Source organism: Sparus aurata, chromosome 5 (genome assembly GCF_900880675.1).
Source record: "Sparus aurata chromosome 5, fSpaAur1.1, whole genome shotgun sequence".
Classification (NCBI taxonomy): domain Eukaryota; kingdom Metazoa; phylum Chordata; class Actinopteri; order Spariformes; family Sparidae; genus Sparus; species Sparus aurata.
In genome coordinates this window covers 5,540,826-5,558,412 of record NC_044191.1, presented here as the reverse complement: position 1 = coordinate 5,558,412, position 17,587 = coordinate 5,540,826, and the positions used below count along the sequence as shown (strand labels likewise).

At 39.8% G+C, this 17,587-nt stretch overlaps 1 long non-coding RNA gene across 1 annotated transcript; it reads left to right on the top strand.

The window, feature by feature from the left end:
- The first annotated feature begins 14,126 nt into the window (after window positions 1–14,126).
- LOC115581285 (uncharacterized) lies at window positions 14,127–15,456 on the top strand. The gene is made up of 2 exons (XR_003984021.1): window positions 14,127–14,296; window positions 15,243–15,456. It is a non-coding gene; the product is annotated as an uncharacterized LOC115581285 (long non-coding RNA).
- Window positions 15,457–17,587: the final 2,131 nt, after the last annotated feature.

Sequence of the window (17,587 nt, the reverse complement as noted above, 5' to 3'; positions counted from 1 at the left end):
TCTTAGCGCTACAGCGAGCAGCTAATAGCTAACTAGCACCTAACTGCTAACAGCGGTGTCCACGCCGCTCATGAGCTGCTCGGCGTGAACAAATGCTTGATACTGTTCCACACATGAGTTGTTTAAGAGTACAGAGATTCAAGACAAAGATATGAGACCGACAACATGCACTTTTGGACGATTTGTGCTCTGTAGCGCTCGTCTAGCAGTGGTTTGCAAGTCGCAGCCCCGGCTTCTCCGTGTGGATAGAAGTGTTCAAGCCACGTCAAAACGAATACACATATACATGACTTGGAGCGATGAGCAGAATGTTTTTCCTGGTTAGCGGACATGGATCTCCAGACAGGATTCTCAAACCACACCACCAGCACATCTGGGACCCTCGCAAGTTAAAATGAACGCCAGTTAACCTGTCACACTGGTCGAGGCCATTAAGCTAACTGGAGCTGTTTACAACGTTACAGAGAGGGAGGCTTGAGATCAGGAATCGTTTGCTTTTGTCTGGCTCTCCGATTTGACCAATCATGCTCTTGACTGAGGTTAGGACCTCCTACCTCCTCATTTACATATGGACAAAGAAATACAGAAATAAATATATGTAGGTGAACAGAAATACAGAAATACAGAAATAAATAAATGTAGGTGAACAGAAATACAGAAATAAATAAATGTAGGTGAACAGAAATGTATAAATAAATAAAAAGCATTTATTCTTTTATTCATACTTTATTTATTTATACATTTATTTCAGCATTTATTTATTTATTCATTTATTTATGCATGTATTTATTTATGCATTTATTTATTTATACATTTATTTCAGCATTTATTTATTTATTTATTTATGCATTTATGCATTTATTTATTTATTTATTTATGCATTTATGCATTTATTTATTTATTTATTTATTTATACTTATGTCAGGTTTGGTCCTCCATACTGAACCAGGTGACAGACAAAGGCTGCACTCTGCGTTCTGATGTTTGCTGGGCAGATCTGTCCCCCTTGGTTTCTCATCTACTCTGTTGTGGGAGATCTCCCACAGAGCAAAAGTAATACACATTTTTTCTCTCCCCGCTCGGCTCGAGCGCGGCTGAACTCTGGCCTGAGCCCACTTCACCCAGGCGCGAGCCTGCAGCCCCCGCTCCTGCTGACAACAGACCGGGGGAGAAAATAGACATTCCTTTGCTCAGAACCCATATCAGGCTGTGTCTGAATATGCACGAAGATCGGTATAACACATTGGAGCAATTTTCATACAATTTCGGATATTTAGCATGATAAAATAATTTCAATTCAACATAGCCATTTGTCCAGCTGAAGCATAATGAGCGTTATGTCAATAATATGAAGTAGGCTTGTTTTGCGGTTAATCCGCCACATGATCCGTTTGAACCCACAAAGGAAAAAAGGATAAATGTGCAGCCTCCGTTTCCTTTCTGATTGTGTCCGTTCGGAGTGGGGGGTTTCGGAATGGAGGGATTTCCCCAATAGACTTTTCGGAATAGCGGGGTCTTTGAAAAAAAGAGAAACCCCGCCATTACGATGAATTGAAGTCTATGTTCGGAACAGCGGGGTTTCGGAAAGGCGGGGCTCCAGGCTATAAAGCGGCCGGTGATTTTGTGACCTGCTGCAGGTGCGTGGGTGTGGGAGAGAGAGAGACATTAGCTTATAGCACTTTGTAGAAGAAGCTTTATAAAGTTCACTCCATTGACTTGTATTAGTTCACGGGGCTGAGCTGCCACATCCAATATGGGGGCGACGACGATGTACGGTCCAGCGCTGATACCTTCAGTTTATTACCGGGAATACTGACTGTAAAGTACCATGTGTGTTTCATGGGTCTGACTGTGAGTCTGCAGTCTGACCCACCGTCACTGCCAGCAGCTCTTCAGAGCGGCTTCATTAAATGTCACCGTAAATGTTAGAGAATTTCGCACTGGAAAAAAAATGTGCGGCTGATTTAACCAAGCAAACGCGAACCATGGCTGGCTTGACCGCAGTACAGAACTGGACATGGTGGTGATTTCCCCGCTGTTTCTGAAAACATGTACCACAGTCTATGCTACCAACACAGCCTTCACACTCTCCTCTTGTCCCTTCTCTTGCTCCAGTGTCGAATAAGCACACCGCCGCCTCCTAACGTAGATGCGTAGCACGGTCGGTCAGACTGGGGGCTAAAGAAGAAGAGAGGCCGCTGACGTCACTCTCCTGCGCCGCTTGGGATTGCGAATTCAAATTGAATTTTGGACCTTTTTTGCGGGGGGAGGGCTTCAAAACGAAAAAGCAGTTTTCTTTGTCTTTGTGTAACAAAATGAGCAGTTTTGAAGAAGAAAATGAAAATGCAATCTGGATGATGTATTACTAATTTTATTCATGAGTCAAAAATGCAGCTCTGACTTTGAAATGAGAAAGCATTTCGGCTAATGCATTTTAATTTTCAAATTTGACATTTCAAATTGAATTTTGGTACCTATTTGCTGGGTCATCTTTTGAAAATTATATCTTAAATGTCCTTTTCCTTATCATTTGAATTAAGTTACATAATAAGCAGTATTGAGGAAGAAAATGAAAATTCAATCTGGATGATTTATTACTAATTTTATTTATGAGTCAAAAAATGCAGCTACATTCTGAAAATGAAAAAGCATTTCTGTAAATGCATTTTAATTTTCAAATTTGACATTTCAAATTGAATTTTGGTACCTATTTGCTGGGCCATCTTTTGAATATTAAATCTTAAATGTCCTTTTCTTGATCATTTGAATTAAGTTACAAAATGAGCAGTCTTGAAGAAGAAAATGAAAATGCAATTTGGATGATTTATTACTAATTTTATTTATGAGTCAAAAAATGCAGCTACATTCTGAAAATGAAAAAGCATTTCTGTAAATGCATTTTAATTTGAATTATGGTACAAATTTGCTTCCATAAAAAGGGGGCGTTGGACGTCATATTATTCTACTTCTGTGCGAAAATGGATCGATCCCGGGCCACATATTTTACTCAAGATGAGCAGATTCTTATTATGCAAGGCTATAAAGAATTCAAAGAAACCATCACGGCAAAAAGTAACACTGTCGCCGCCAATAGAGCGAGGGAGGGCTGCTGGCAGAAAATTGCTGACCGTGTAAATGCGTAGGTTAACAATGATTAATATTATGATCAATATTATATTAAGCCCTTAGTGTTTTCATTTCTGAAAGCTCAACATTGTGCAACTTTTACATATTAACCCTCATCCATTTAAAAAATAAACTGAAGCAACAACTGTCTTTTTTCATTTTTGAATGATGTCTATATTGTTTTCACATTTAACTGATCTCAGTTATAGAATGTGCGTTTGTGTTTTATTGAAAGCGAGGCTGAGTGTGCGTAGGCTATAAATGTTCAGTGTTTTGTTTGTTTGTTTTTGTATCACTGTGTCGGGATGAACAAGCAAATGTAGCTACTGTCCCTGTACAATGACAATAAAGACCTTTTTGACAGTGAAAATAGCTCAAGCCTGTAAGATTTGTGTTTGGGCGTACACTGCCCTACAACGGGTGAAACATTGATCAGTTCATCAGTTTATTCATGGCCACATCAAAGAAATAATTAACTTAACTCATTATCTGTGACAAATAAATACTAGGTTGGCCTAATTTTTTTTTTTTAACAATTTTTTTTAATTGCTTTTCAATAAGGACATACAAAACGCATCAACACATAACACACTAGTTGCACAGTGAGATGCAGGCAGACTTTGATGCATACACACACACATGCAAAAAGTAAAAAAATACAATAAAATAAAATAAAACAAAAATAATACAAATAAAAATGGTCACACTCAATCACCTTACAAATAAATGTAATCCATTGTTGCCTGAGAAAGTCCATTAAGGGTGCCCACATCTCTTCAAATTCTTGCACTTTACCCCTAATTACATAAGTTAGCTTTTCTAATGTAACACACATTGCCATCTCTCTAATCCAAGATTGTGTAGAGGAAACTTCAGTCTCTCTCCAGGACAGAGCAATCATCCTCCTGGCCTGCAGGAGGCCAAAGTTGATCAGAGTCTTACACTTAGAGTTAACAAAAAAGCAATCTGGGTATATCCCTAAAATACAGAGCTTTGCTATGCAGGGTACCTGTGATTTCACTTAGAGTGCGGACAACCATTTTCCAAAAAATTACCAGCTTAGGACATTCCCATACACAATGAATCGACAGTACCTTTCTCAATCAAACATTTCATGCATGTATCTGGAATGCCAGGGGACCATTTATTGAGTTTCTCAGGGGTTATGTATGTCCTCATTAACCTCTTATGTTGTAGCAGTTTCATTCGGGTATTAATGGTTTGTGATTGAGCTTTTAAGCATGCTGTCGCCCACTCAGCTTCTTCAATCGCTTTCTTAATATCTGAACTCCATGCCCTCCTTCTATCGTGACTAGATTCCTCATCATGCGAAACAAGTGCTGCATATAGTGTGGAGATTTGCCGTTTCCCATTCATGTGTTTTAACACAATGCCCTCAAGGCAGCGGTGGCTCATGCATAGCCTGGCGATGCTTTGATGAGATGAAGTGTTTCAATTGTAAGTATTTAAAAAAGTGTTTTTTTGGAATTGAATATTTCAAACAGAGATCGTTAAATGTTAGTAAAATGCCCTGAAAATACAAGTCTCCAATTTTTTGCACTCCCCTTTTGGCCCAAACCTGAAAACCACCATCTGCCCTGCCAGGAGTAAACCGTGCATTATCCCAAATAGGTGAAAACTGAGAGATGGGGGGTGTATCACCGATATGTCTATGAGCTTTAAACCATATATCAATAGAGTTTTTAAGGAAGGGATTTGTTGTTTTTTTCTTTAAAGTTTTGAAATCTGCTGAATATAAATATAGGCTTAATGGCAGCTTGGATATTGATGCTTGTTCAATATAAACCCATGCTGGAGGGGAGTGTGTGACAAAATAAAACATAGCACTGCGCAGCTGAGCGGCCCAGTAATACCACTGTAAACTGGGCATCTGTAATCCACCCCTTTCATATGGCAAATACAATAATCTGAGTCTTAGTCTAGGTTTTCTGTTGTTCCAGATAAACCTACAAAACGCACAGTTCATTTCTTTAAAAAAGGATTTTGGCAATGGTAATTGGGAGTGATTGAAACAAATACAAGAATTTTGGCAAGATAGTCATCTTAATTATGTTGTTCCGGCCAATCAATGATATTGGCATTGTTGTCCATTTTTCAAGTAAGTCCTGTACTTCTCTCATCAACGGGTCATAGTTTGCTTTAGCAACTGTATTAATTTGGGGGGTAATCTTAATTCCAAGATAGGTAAAGCCCTCCCTCGCATTAGAAAAGGGTGTATTTATAACTGGGTTACTTCTTTCATGTTTGTTCAAGAAAAGTATAGAAGATTTTGCATTATTAATACTGTAACCAGAAAACTGACCAAATCTATCAATTAAATGTAATAATGTCTGGACACTGTTTGATAAGTTTGACAAATAAAGGATCACATCGTCTGCATACAACGATATCCTATGTTCATGATCTCCAATTATTATACCCGACAAATTGGCCTCGGCTCTAATGGTCATGGCTAAGGGCTCAATGGCTAAAATGAACAATAATGGGGAGAGCGGGCAGCCCTGACGAGTTGACCTCTCTAATGTTAACGGGCTTGATAAATTGTTATTCGTCATTACACGTGCTGTAGGGTTGGTATACAATAATTTTATCCATTTCAGAAATTTTCCCCCAAGACCATATCTTGGTAACAAATTGAACAAGTAAGGCCACTCGATTCTATCGAACGCTTGTCTGGCATCTAAAGATAACAGCGCTGTATCCCTGGTATTGTTTTTAGAGTGTAATATGTTGAGGACCCTTCTAATGTTATGAAATCCCTGACGGTTCTGTACGAACCCATTCTGATCACTGTGTACCAAAGAAGGGATATATGGATCTAGCCTTTTGGCAAGAACTTTACACAGTATTTTTGTGTCTACTCCCATAAGACTAATAGGTCTGTACGAGGAGCAGTCGGTAGGCGTTTTCCCAGGTTTCAAAATAAGAATTATTGTAGCGAGTCTTAAAGTCGGTGGTAGTATGCCATTATTTAATGACTCGTTAAACATATTCAAAAGTGGGGTCAATAACTGCTTCTGGAAGGTTTTATAAAACTCTATTGGCAGGCCATCAGGCCCCGGAGCTTTGCCTGAGTTGATACTTTTAATGGCCTGCAATAGCTCTTCCACCGTTATGTCCTTATCCAAGTCCTCTTTAACCTCTTTGGTGAGCGTTTTAAACTGGAGCTGAATAAGAAAGGCATCGCTATAAGCGGGTGTAGGGGAACATTCTGACCTGTACAGTGATTGGTAAAATTCCTTAAATGTATTATTAATATCTTGAGGATCGTTTGATACCTCCCCTGATTGAATAGTTATGCCAGTAATAGCTCTTTCAGATCGCATCTTTTTAATTCTCCAAGCTAACAATTTGTCAGCCTTTTCTCCCTGATCATAAAAGGCCTGGTTCAACCACAGCAAACTTTTTGCTGCTTTATCAGATGTTAATTTATTATATTCCGTTCTTAAAATTAGTAACCGTTTTTGTTTTTCAGGGTCATCTTTATTATTTATATCTATTTCCAAAGATTTTATTTGTTTCTCCAATTTATTAATTTCTGCTTCTTGTTTCTTGTTTTTAGTGCTTGTGAAACTGATAATTTGCCCTCTAACATATGCCTTGAAGGCTTCCCATCTAATGCATGCATTAGTTTGGTTAGTGTTGATCTGAAAGTAGATGTCAATCTTATCTTCTACATATTTAACAAATTCCGGGTTTTTAAGCCACCTCACTTGCAGACGCCAGTTAGGGGGAGACGGTTGAAGCTTCTCCATTTGTACAGACATAGTAATGGGGGAGTGATCACTAATGACTATACAGTCATACCAACACTTCTTAATCTTGGATACCAGTTCTTGTGATACTAAAAAATAATCTATGCGAGACCTGGACTTTTACATTCCTGAGTAGCATGAATATTCCAATTTATCTGGGTTAAGTTTTCTCCAGATTTCAGATAAGTTTAAGTCTGTGATATATTGTGAAATAGTTTTTCTAGATTGTTTTTTATGGGGATCACATTTTGTAGAACGATCTACCGACGGGTTCAAAGTGCAATTGAAATCCCCACCAATAATATTTAGGCCATACAAAGAAGACAAGGTTAAGAAGAAATCTTCAAAAAATTTTGGATTGTCCTCATTAGGGCCATATATGCTGGCCAGATTCAATGCGAGAGACAGAATTCTACCCTGAGCGATTACAAATCTTCCTTGGAGGTCCCGGATAGTATTAGTAAGTTGAAAAGGAATTGTTTTGTGGATAAGAATTAGTACCCCCCGAGCATGGTTGTTATATGTGGCATGTATAACTTGACCAGGCCACCTGCATTGTACTTGTTTAATTTCAGTGACTGTTATATGAATTTCCTTAGGAAAAATCATTTTAGAATGTAGGTTTTGAAGTCTGTTCATTACCTGTTTCAGTTTAATTAGCTTATTGAGTCCCCTGACATTCCAACTTGTAAATCTTAAATCAGACAGTTTTGGGCTTTCCATGTTGTTTCAAGTGCAGTGAGACAGATGACCATGGTGAGTGTGATGAGAAAAAAAAAAAAAAAAAAAGAAGTGGTAAGAACTGACATATAAAAACATAACTTTTGAAATCCCGCCCCCCCCCCCCTAGAATAATAGATATGAAGCATACTAATATTAACGCTTCGTGATGTAACTGCCTCAGTGGCCTGTATCAAATGGACCAATGTATTGTCCTATAGTAGGTGCATAAAATAAAGTGTCCACCACATATGGTAGTAGCAGCTCTGCATATAATTAAAATAAATAAGATAGTACAGAATGTATATAAATCTAACTTAACAGAACTTATATTAAACTACAGTGCACCTATATTGTCCATATCAATCCTTCTGTAGTTACCTATACTCCACGGCATTTAGAAGTTTAGGAGTTTGGAAGGAAGTTCTCTGCTTCTTCTGGTGTGGAAAAAAGAACTATCTTCCCGTTGTTGAGAGCCCTCATTTTACAAGGGCGTAGGGTGAATCCCCGAAAAGTTCCAGCTTCGATGAACTTCTTCCTCACTGCGTTGAATGGGCTCCGCACCTTCATGGTTTCCGCTGATAGATCTTGAGCAAAGAAGATTTTGTGACCATCGTGAGTGAGCGAGCGTTGTTTGGATGTGTTGAAGACAAGCTCACGGTCTTGAAATCGCAGGAAACGAATGATTACAGCTCTGCTTCGATCAGGTCTTGGTCTTGCTAGAGTGCGGTGCGCTCTCGCCAAGGTGAACGACTTGGCAGCGTCAAGCCCCAGCCAGACCGGCAACATGCGCTGGATGTAATCCGCCATGGGCTGTGTCTTTTCAGCGTTTTCGGGGAGCCCTACCAATCTTAAATTCTTTCTCCGGGCCCGGTTTTGTAGGTCTTCCGTCTTAGACTCTAAATAGGCGATGCTTTTAGCGACATCAATCAACTCTGTTTTCACACTCTGCAGGCCATCCTCGTTGTCTCCTATGCGCCCTTCGGCCTCCGTGAGCCGCTTAGCATTAGCGGTGATATCCTGTTGAAGGTCTGCGAAGCTCTTTTGCACAGCATCAACAGAGCTGTTCATCTCAGCTATGCGTCTCTCCACATTGTCGAGTTTTGCCCCAAAGCCGTCAAGAGTACTTATCTTGGTGTTAATCACGCTGACAGCCGTACACAGTGACTGCAGCTCACTTAGCACCGCGGCTAAGTCAGTCCGTGGGCTAGCTGCATCGTTAGCATCATCGGCTGTCGCGGTAGTTGTAGTTTTAGGTCTATGAGAGCTACGATTTCTGGAGCTGCTCTCACAGTCTTTGAGCGTCGTTTGTTTAGACATCTTTTGGAGCCAATTAGAAGCGTTAATGACTAGGACTTTGTAAGCTTTTAGCAGAGCCGTCAGGAGCACCCACTCTAAGCTGCCATCTTGGTCCGCGGCTCCACAGCGCCCCCCCTATAATCCTAGGTTGGCCTAATTAATATTTCATAATGCATTTTATTAAGCTGTGGAAGCAGCAGTCGGACATCAAGCAGCAAGTTAGAGCCAAATACAAAAACATCATTCAAAGTGGTATGTAGCCAAGCTGCCCCATCATTTTGTCAGTGTGTGTTCTTGCTCAGATTTTCTGCATCACCAACTGAATGTAAGTAGGTTCCCGTGGCAAAAAAAACGAAGGGCTACACAAACAGTTTGCCCGACAGTGAGAGCACAGCTTCTTCGAGTGGCATTCCTGACACTCGGCTCAATAAGTGAGCAAATGTACCGTATTCCCTCGGCTGAAAATCTTTATTGCTCATAGAGAATTTCATCAGGAAATGCCCGCGGATCAGTGCGATCTCGAAGAAGCCGCTCACGTCGTAGTGCTGCCTGAATTATTCTTGCTCCCAGGTCCACCGGGTTCTCAATGAATGGTGACGCCATCTCCGGATGAGTTACACAGTGAAACAGCGGCGCTTTTATAGCCGATTTTAAGCTGAAACTCTGAACATAACCTGGTCGAGACCAGGTTATGAGCTAAGCATAAGTTACCATGGTGATCTAGCTGGGTTAAAAGAGAGCCACCTTTGTAATACAGGGAAGCCTGGCTTTAGACTCAACATACCTCGCTAACCCACTAAGTTGGCTTCGCAGAACACCCCTCTGCTCGCTCGACTCTGCTGAGTTTTGGCACTCTGGGGGCGGGCATTGAATAGACGGCCCCGCAACCCCCCCTCCTTTCTGATTGGTCACTTTAAACACCTACTGTCTAGAGTGCCTTAAGAGAGAGAGCATGGAGCCCCTCAAAAGTTCCGGAAGTTAGCACAAGCTAACTGCCGCTCAATGTAATTCCTATGGAGCAGATGGTCGGAGCAACACTTATTCAAGGTAAAAATGTTTAAAGAATGACATTTTCATATCAGTAGTGCATCGGAATTAAATTGACATGAGTAAATAAGTATGTTGGTGGATTGTCCCCGTCTAGATTAGAAGATTTAGAGAATATGAACAGGCTAACTAGCACATTGGATAACAATAGCAACACATGCAACAGGTTGATGAATGTAAATTCTGGGGCCCGTTGCATAAAAGTAGGATTAAGACATCCAGGATAAGTGACTGAGCTGAGCTCAATGAATCCAAAACAAGAGCGTCCAGGCTTAATTGGTTGCACAAAGACCAAGCCAGGATGAGCAGACACGAATTCATCAAGCCAGGTGAAACCAATCCTGGATAAGTGCACGCTCACAGCTCCCTCAAACAGACCCCGCCACCGATCACAGATTCACTGATTCACCATGGCAAGTAGAGTGGCTTACTTTTCCCTGCCGGAGGCAGAAATCCTCATGGAAGCATACGAGGAGGTAAAAGACATAATTAAAAAGAAAGGCAACACCGCCACAGTGATAAAGCAAAGAGAAAAAGCGTGGCAAAGTATTGCTGACCGCCTGAATGCGTAAGTAGTGCACAATTACACACTCACCACTCTGCCGAAACATCACAATTACAATCCAATTTTTAATTGAAATGGACTGCAGATATGAGTGAAACTGTGTAAATGTAACTCCATCAGACTGTATAACTTTTTGATAAATAGATGAGCTGATAATAATAATAATAATAATAACCACCTCCGGCGCCAAATACAACTGGCAGATATAGATATGCAGTACAAGAAGAAAAAGATGGAAAACCTTGCACTGGAGTCCAAAATAAAAAAGAGGACAATTAGAAAATTGGACCTTGAAATAAAAAAACTTGAGCGGGAGGTGAGTTATGCCTTCAATGCACACTGTATGCTGACTGTAACACAAATGTATTAATCATTATTCTCCCTTCCTCGCCCAGCTCCAAGAAGATGACACATCTTAAATAAAAAAATAAAAGGTCAATCCTCGTAAAGTCAAGTGAGCCAATAGCCTATATGAAGGCCCAAAATGGTATGTTCCTTTCTGCTCTGACAATGGCGAGTGAGGGACCAATATGTGGTAAATTATTTTAGTTAATATGCAGGCTTTAAATTTAAGTTAAATATGTCCTGCAGTGGTAGAGACGCATGCTGTGAATTTCAGTTAAATATGTCATGCAGTGGCAGAGGAATTTGTGTGGGGTTTTTTTTGTTTGTTTTTTAATTTAATTTAAATTGATTTGGCCTCTTATGATGTTTGTGCTGTATACTGTGTAAGCTTGCAGGGAGGCTACTGCATCCATTCATTTGTCTGTTCATTTGATGTGTATGGATTTGTCCTGCATTTATTTCAGTGTGCAGACATGCAGGGTGTATTATATAGCCTACAGACCTTTGAATGTGTATTTATTCTTGTGTTGTATAATATGCTTTGATTCTGTGCTTTCCATCTTGTAGAGTCACTGTGTGGTTTTGAAATGAACTGATGGTTTACCTGTTTTGCTTTGTCCTTATTCAATAAAGGAACATAATGTTACACTTGTTGTATTTATATTTATATAGGATGTGTATTGCATACAACAGAGTATTAGGGCCACACTGAGGAAAAAAGAAAAAGTCAAATTTATGAGACTGGTTCTTTCTGTGTAAAAGATGCATTTTCTTGCATATTCTTTTTAAAGTCCTGATACTTATGACAATGTGATGCTGATGTGCCAAAAGATTAAGTATCTCCTTGTTTGTGAAACCTATACTGAAGTACAATTCCACAAAATGCTCCACAGCCCTCATTTTAACAACTCTCCTCCTCTAAAACAATTGGTTACAATATTATGACTTTATCTATCTATAAATGCACGGAATCTCTGTCTGTGTGTGTGTGTGTGTATGTGTCTGTTGGTCAAATATCTCTGCGGATAAGGATCACACTGACCCGAGACTTTCAACATGTGTGCATCTAAGCATTTGTTTGGACTGCAATGATACCGTGAATAAATTATTTCATAAATGCTTTACAAATTCCGCTGAGCATAGTCCACCAGAGCCACCACAGTCACGTGCGCACCAGAGCCAATCACTGCACACCGTGGCCACATGCGCACCAGAGCCAATCACTGCAGAGCTCAAGCCCATGACATACCTGAAAAAACAAGTGGATTTATACCTGCAGCGGCGAGAGCTGGACCGGGATTTTGCCGGCGGTTCGGTCCGTTCTGTTCTGTGCATCTAAACTGACTGTTGTGGATTAATGAGATTAAACGTGTCCGGACCGAGTCTATTCGGGTCTGAAGAGATCCGGAGACGCGCGGACAACAAAGTGGAATCGGAATCTGTGGATGTTCGGCTAGCTGCTAGCCGCTAGCTACACGGCCCACCGCCCGAGGCGACGGACCGGCCGCATCGGCGCGTCCAAAACCGGACCTAGGGTAAATATTGTCCGCCACGCTTTTTCGCGAACATTGCCGTCACGTTTGCTTTGTGTCTGGTGCAGGAAGAAACGGTAAAAACGGGCTTTTGTCACGAAAGTGTCCAAGCAGCAAGTTTGGTTGTTGAGGAACAGGAAGTTGTGGGAGGAACCTAGGCGGATGATTGACAGGCAACGACGGTCGGACAGCGAGAGTTGAGAGATTTGTTACATTTAGCGTGTTTGGAGTGTGTAGTTAGTGTGTTATGTAGTGTTTGGTGTAGTGTGTTTAGTGTGTAGTGGAGTCGGTTTTTCGTTTAATGAGTCAGAACAATGAGAAGATGTTGAATGTGGAGCAGGCAGTGCAGCTCTCAAGGAGCACAGGCAGACCTGAGCATTGCCTGCATTTAAATGTAAATAGTTACATATAACTTTGTAAATTTTTTAAATGTATGCACACATTTAGCAAACAACAATTTATATTTGCATTACAAGTAAAAAAAAAAATGGTTTGTTGTAAATATGTTTATTTGTGGTTTTCACAGTAAAAAAAATCTACCTTTTTCTACTCGGATTTTATGGGTTTTTTGTGATTTTAGGTCCATTGTGTTAATACAGTTTGTCAAAATAAAAAAAATAACTGTACAGTCACACATGTGAGGTTGTGCTAAAAATAATGACACCAAGTAAATAGTTTTTAAGGTGAAATATAATGGCAAAATCTAAAATAGTCAAAAACAGCCAATTATACCCTGGAATATCGGATTTCACAACAAACCTAAATATCCCTGACGTCCCACCTTCAAACACAGCCTCATTTGGCCATCCATGAAAAAGCTCCTTAACCTCCCACTTTTTTATAGGAATACACTTTTGTTACGGGCACTGCACTAGTTCTCGTAAATTTATGACTTTATTCTCGAAGTCTGTGAATTTTTTTTGTTTTTTTCTCTGTGGCCCTAATATTCCGTCATTTTATATATAGCCTTATAGTCTATGGGAAACTGTAAATTATCTAATGATAGCAACATCATCCAAAATCATAATTTATCCAAAATGAAATTAATGATCACAAACGTTTAAATAATGACAGTGGGTCTAGTTATATGTGATAACAATGTGTAGTGGGCAGTGGAATAACTATTGGTTTCCATTTGTGGTGACTGCTGACTGAGATAAGGGATGAGATTAAATAGATCCTGGAATTTAGCCTGGTCTGGAGCAGGCTAGCTCCACAGAATAAATCTCCATGGTAACTTATACCATAACATATCCTACTGCCCCCTATCCTGCTTTTGTGCAACCGGATCACGGATAAATTGAGCCAGGATAACCAAGATATCCCGGCTTAATCCCTTATCCTAGTTTTGTGCAACAGGCCCCTGTTCTCTAAATATAACTTAATCCAACGCTGTCAATTTATACTAGTAGCGAGGTTAATATGTAGGGAGAGTGATTGTAGTTAAACACCAATTTAATATCATTGCGGCTGCAGAATGAAGGGTGAAGCTTATGATATGAGGACATTGATTCTGGAATGCAAGCTCATAAGCTAGAAAGAGAGCTATTTTATGAAATATTGCAGCCCATACAATTATACAATAGCCCACTATATTAGGGCTGTCAGTTTTCATTTGATATTCGAATATAGGTGCAGTGATGCCACTTCACAACTTTATTTTGCATGATGCAGGCCAGGAGTGCTGAGTAGACAATGGTGAGACTGAAAAGACATAATGAATGAGATGTTTTTCAAGCAGTCATACTAAACAAATGTCCCTAACAGGTGATATCATCTTGCGTATATTTGGGAACCTACAGTAGGAGCACTTTGTTGTGGAGCGTCAGTGATGCTGCAGGCCAGGAGTACTGAGTGGACCACAGTGAGACTGAAAACATAGTAAGGTGGGTCAGGCATAATAAATCATACTAAATGGGTATTACCTTGCAATATTATTAAAGGAATCATATTAAATATAACTATTGCTATTTGTCATATCATTTGATACACCTGTGCAACATCATGCAGTCCAGTACAACAGCTGTGCCATAAATTCTGCTTTTATAAATCTTATACATGTTCAGTTTTTGTTGACATTATCAGAAAGGTGTTCATTCTACTTTATGTTAATTGTTCAGGTCATAGTGGGTGGTGGTGCTGTGCTGGACTGCATTATCTCAACAATTGTTGCTTATAATTTGCCTTCAAGTATTTTAATGGAGAGGGCAAAATATCAGGAACAGTGATGAATATAATGCACCCCAGCACAGCATACACTTTTTGACAATGTCAGCTAAAACTAGAAATATGTAAGTTTTATAAATGTAAGAATGTATGGCAGAGCAGTTGAACTGGATTGCACAAGTGCGCCTTATGACATGGGTGATGAGTCTGTATATTAGTATGATATGTATATTAGTAACTGTGATGAATATATAATTAATTAATAATTTTAAGTAATTTAAGTAAGAATTTATGCTGCATGCTGCACATCAGGAGAACTGAAGAGTAAAGACCAAAGATCTTATAGCTCAGGAGGATGTTACATGTCTCTTGTTAATGATGGTAGCCGGGTTCTGGTAGTTGCTGGAACAGTGATGTTTGCCGGATACAGGTAGGTGGAGGGGCAGTGATGCTGGCTTTGTCCTGAAACACTTTCAGCTCTTCTGGGGTTGCTTGATGTTGAACCTAGGCCACTGTTCTTTTTCACCTTGTTGGTTTGGCTCTTGCTTCCAAGATGGCCATCTTTTAAGTGTTGTTTTTTCCTGTCATTTTTTTTTTTTTTTTTTTTTTTCAATCGGCAACCACAACCTAATAAATCTCCTGATGATCTTTTCTTTTACTCCACAGGATGATGGAAGCCTGCTGGAGAGTGCCAGAGCTTCACCCTCTGCATTTGGAAGCTCTATGAGGGAGGAACCAGTCTTTGTCGTAAACAGTTCCTCGATGTGGTGAATGACATCATAGGCTTCTTGGGAGGGGTGGCAACTTGACTTCTCTTGGTTTTTGCATTGTTTTTCCTGTTCTGTGTTCTCTGGTTTTAATTAAAAAAATCTTAAACTTCCCAGTGGTGTGGTCTTTGAAAGTGCAAATGTATTGTTTGAATATGATTACCTCACATATTTTTTTGAAATCAAAATCTTTGTAGGTGGTGAAATTGCTCCTTCTGAATTTAGAATAGAATAGAATAGAATTACTTTATTGATCCCAATTTAGCCACCCATGCTTTTCTCCTGTCTCTGTCTTTGGGGAAGCCATACATGCACACGCCTTTCTCCCAGCGATCAGAGCATCCCCATGCAGCACAGCACACCTGGTGAAGACTGTATTCAAGGACAACACAGCAGAAAGGACACAAACAGCTTGACGTGCTGATCTGTTTGACTTCTTTAGATACTGTTTCTAAGGAATTCATCGTGGTATTAAGTGCACTGGGAAAAACAAGACTGTGTGATATAGTATCTATCTGCAGAGTAAGTTTGGGATAAGTAAGAATAGTTAAAGATGCAGTTGGTAACTTGGAGGAGAGAGAGGACTTAGCATTAAATATGAACAAGTACAACTTTCAGACCCCCCCCCCCCACCCCGTCTCTGCTGCGCTCCTGCGGGGCTTAGAAATCCTGCCCAGGGACGTTCACACGATTATAGAGAGGCAGGGGCTCAAAGTCAGAAAAGGGCAGTATGTGCACGCCATTTTTTTTTTCAGGCCTTAATAACACAATATGTAGATTAATTAATGTAAAATGAATAACAAAGTACTGATAGAAAGCTAACTACTTAGCTGTGTATCCTGTGTAGCTATGAGTGATATGCAGTAGCCATTTCTTTTGTGTCAACAAATTATTGTCAACATGAGTTTATTCACATTATCATATTACTGAGGTTTAGAAGACAAGCAATTCAGCTGCAATTCTTAAAAAGCAATAAAACACTGGTTTATTATTTGGCTATTTATTGGAGGGCAAGTGCAAACTAGAAATACATGCTACACATCTAAAAATATGACAAAACCAAGAAATGACTACTGTGACTGCTACTGTGGATGTTCAGTGCTGGCTCTGAGTAATTTGGTGCCCTAGGCCCTAGGAAACTGCATGTATGTATTCAATATTTTATTTCTTTTAAGTAAAAAATATCACACCAAATAAAAACTGAGGAAAGAAACAAGTGATAAAAATACAATATAAATAAGGCACTGTGCAAAGATATTATCTCTCAGCCTCAGCAAGAGCCATCTCTCGCTTATCTATTGTCAGCCGCTTTGCAAAACGACCTCCGACTCCTTCCATGTTGCCATGTGGGTATTGTGCGCCTGGCTATCCTCATGAACCTTCAGCAAGTGGCTTGCATTTTTACAGTCCTTTAGTCCTTCCTTATTCAGTCTGTATTCTTTTGGTCAAAACATTTAGCAGCAGAAGCAGTGCAAGCTATCATTTCTGTTTGAGTACATCAGCCAGCTTCTTTTGATTTTTTCAGCATTGACTAAGACTCTGTTACAAAAGTAGGGTTAGATGTTGACACACTCCCATCTTTGTTTTTGGGAAATGTGTAACTGCTTTTTTATTTGAACTGGTCCTCTGTGAACTAACTCTCATCTCACTGTCAGTTAGAAGAGATGGCCAGTCAGCCTTTAGTCCTGATGCTGTGTCACTCTGCTGTGCTGAGGTAGAGGGACAGGAGCACCTGATGCTGTGTCACTGGGCTGGTGGTGAAATATGTTAAGAGTGGATCTAAAGAGAGAAGAGAAGTATATGTGACCACTGCATGTTAGATTTTAATTAAAAATGCCCAACAACAACAACAGATGCTTGATGTGTGCTATACATAAGACTAATATAGACTAATAACGAAAATGTGATGAGATGCATTCAACTTTATTGTCATTGAAAAGCAATATAGTCTAACCAGGGTGCAAGTGCAGTGTATATATTTCGCCTATGAATGATATGGGAAAGCTAAGGTGTGGGGTATTAACAGTAATACACTTTAACTGCACTTTAACACTTCTGTGAACTTTAACATAAACTGTGACACAATAAACCAAAGGTTCACAACTACACTATGACAAAGGGGATGGACAACTAATAGCATTTAACTGACATACTAGCAGGAAAAACACCTGTGAAATAACACCTGAACAGGCCTAAAGTTAACTTTCCAAATGTCCCTGATGAATTTAAGGTGGACTAACATTA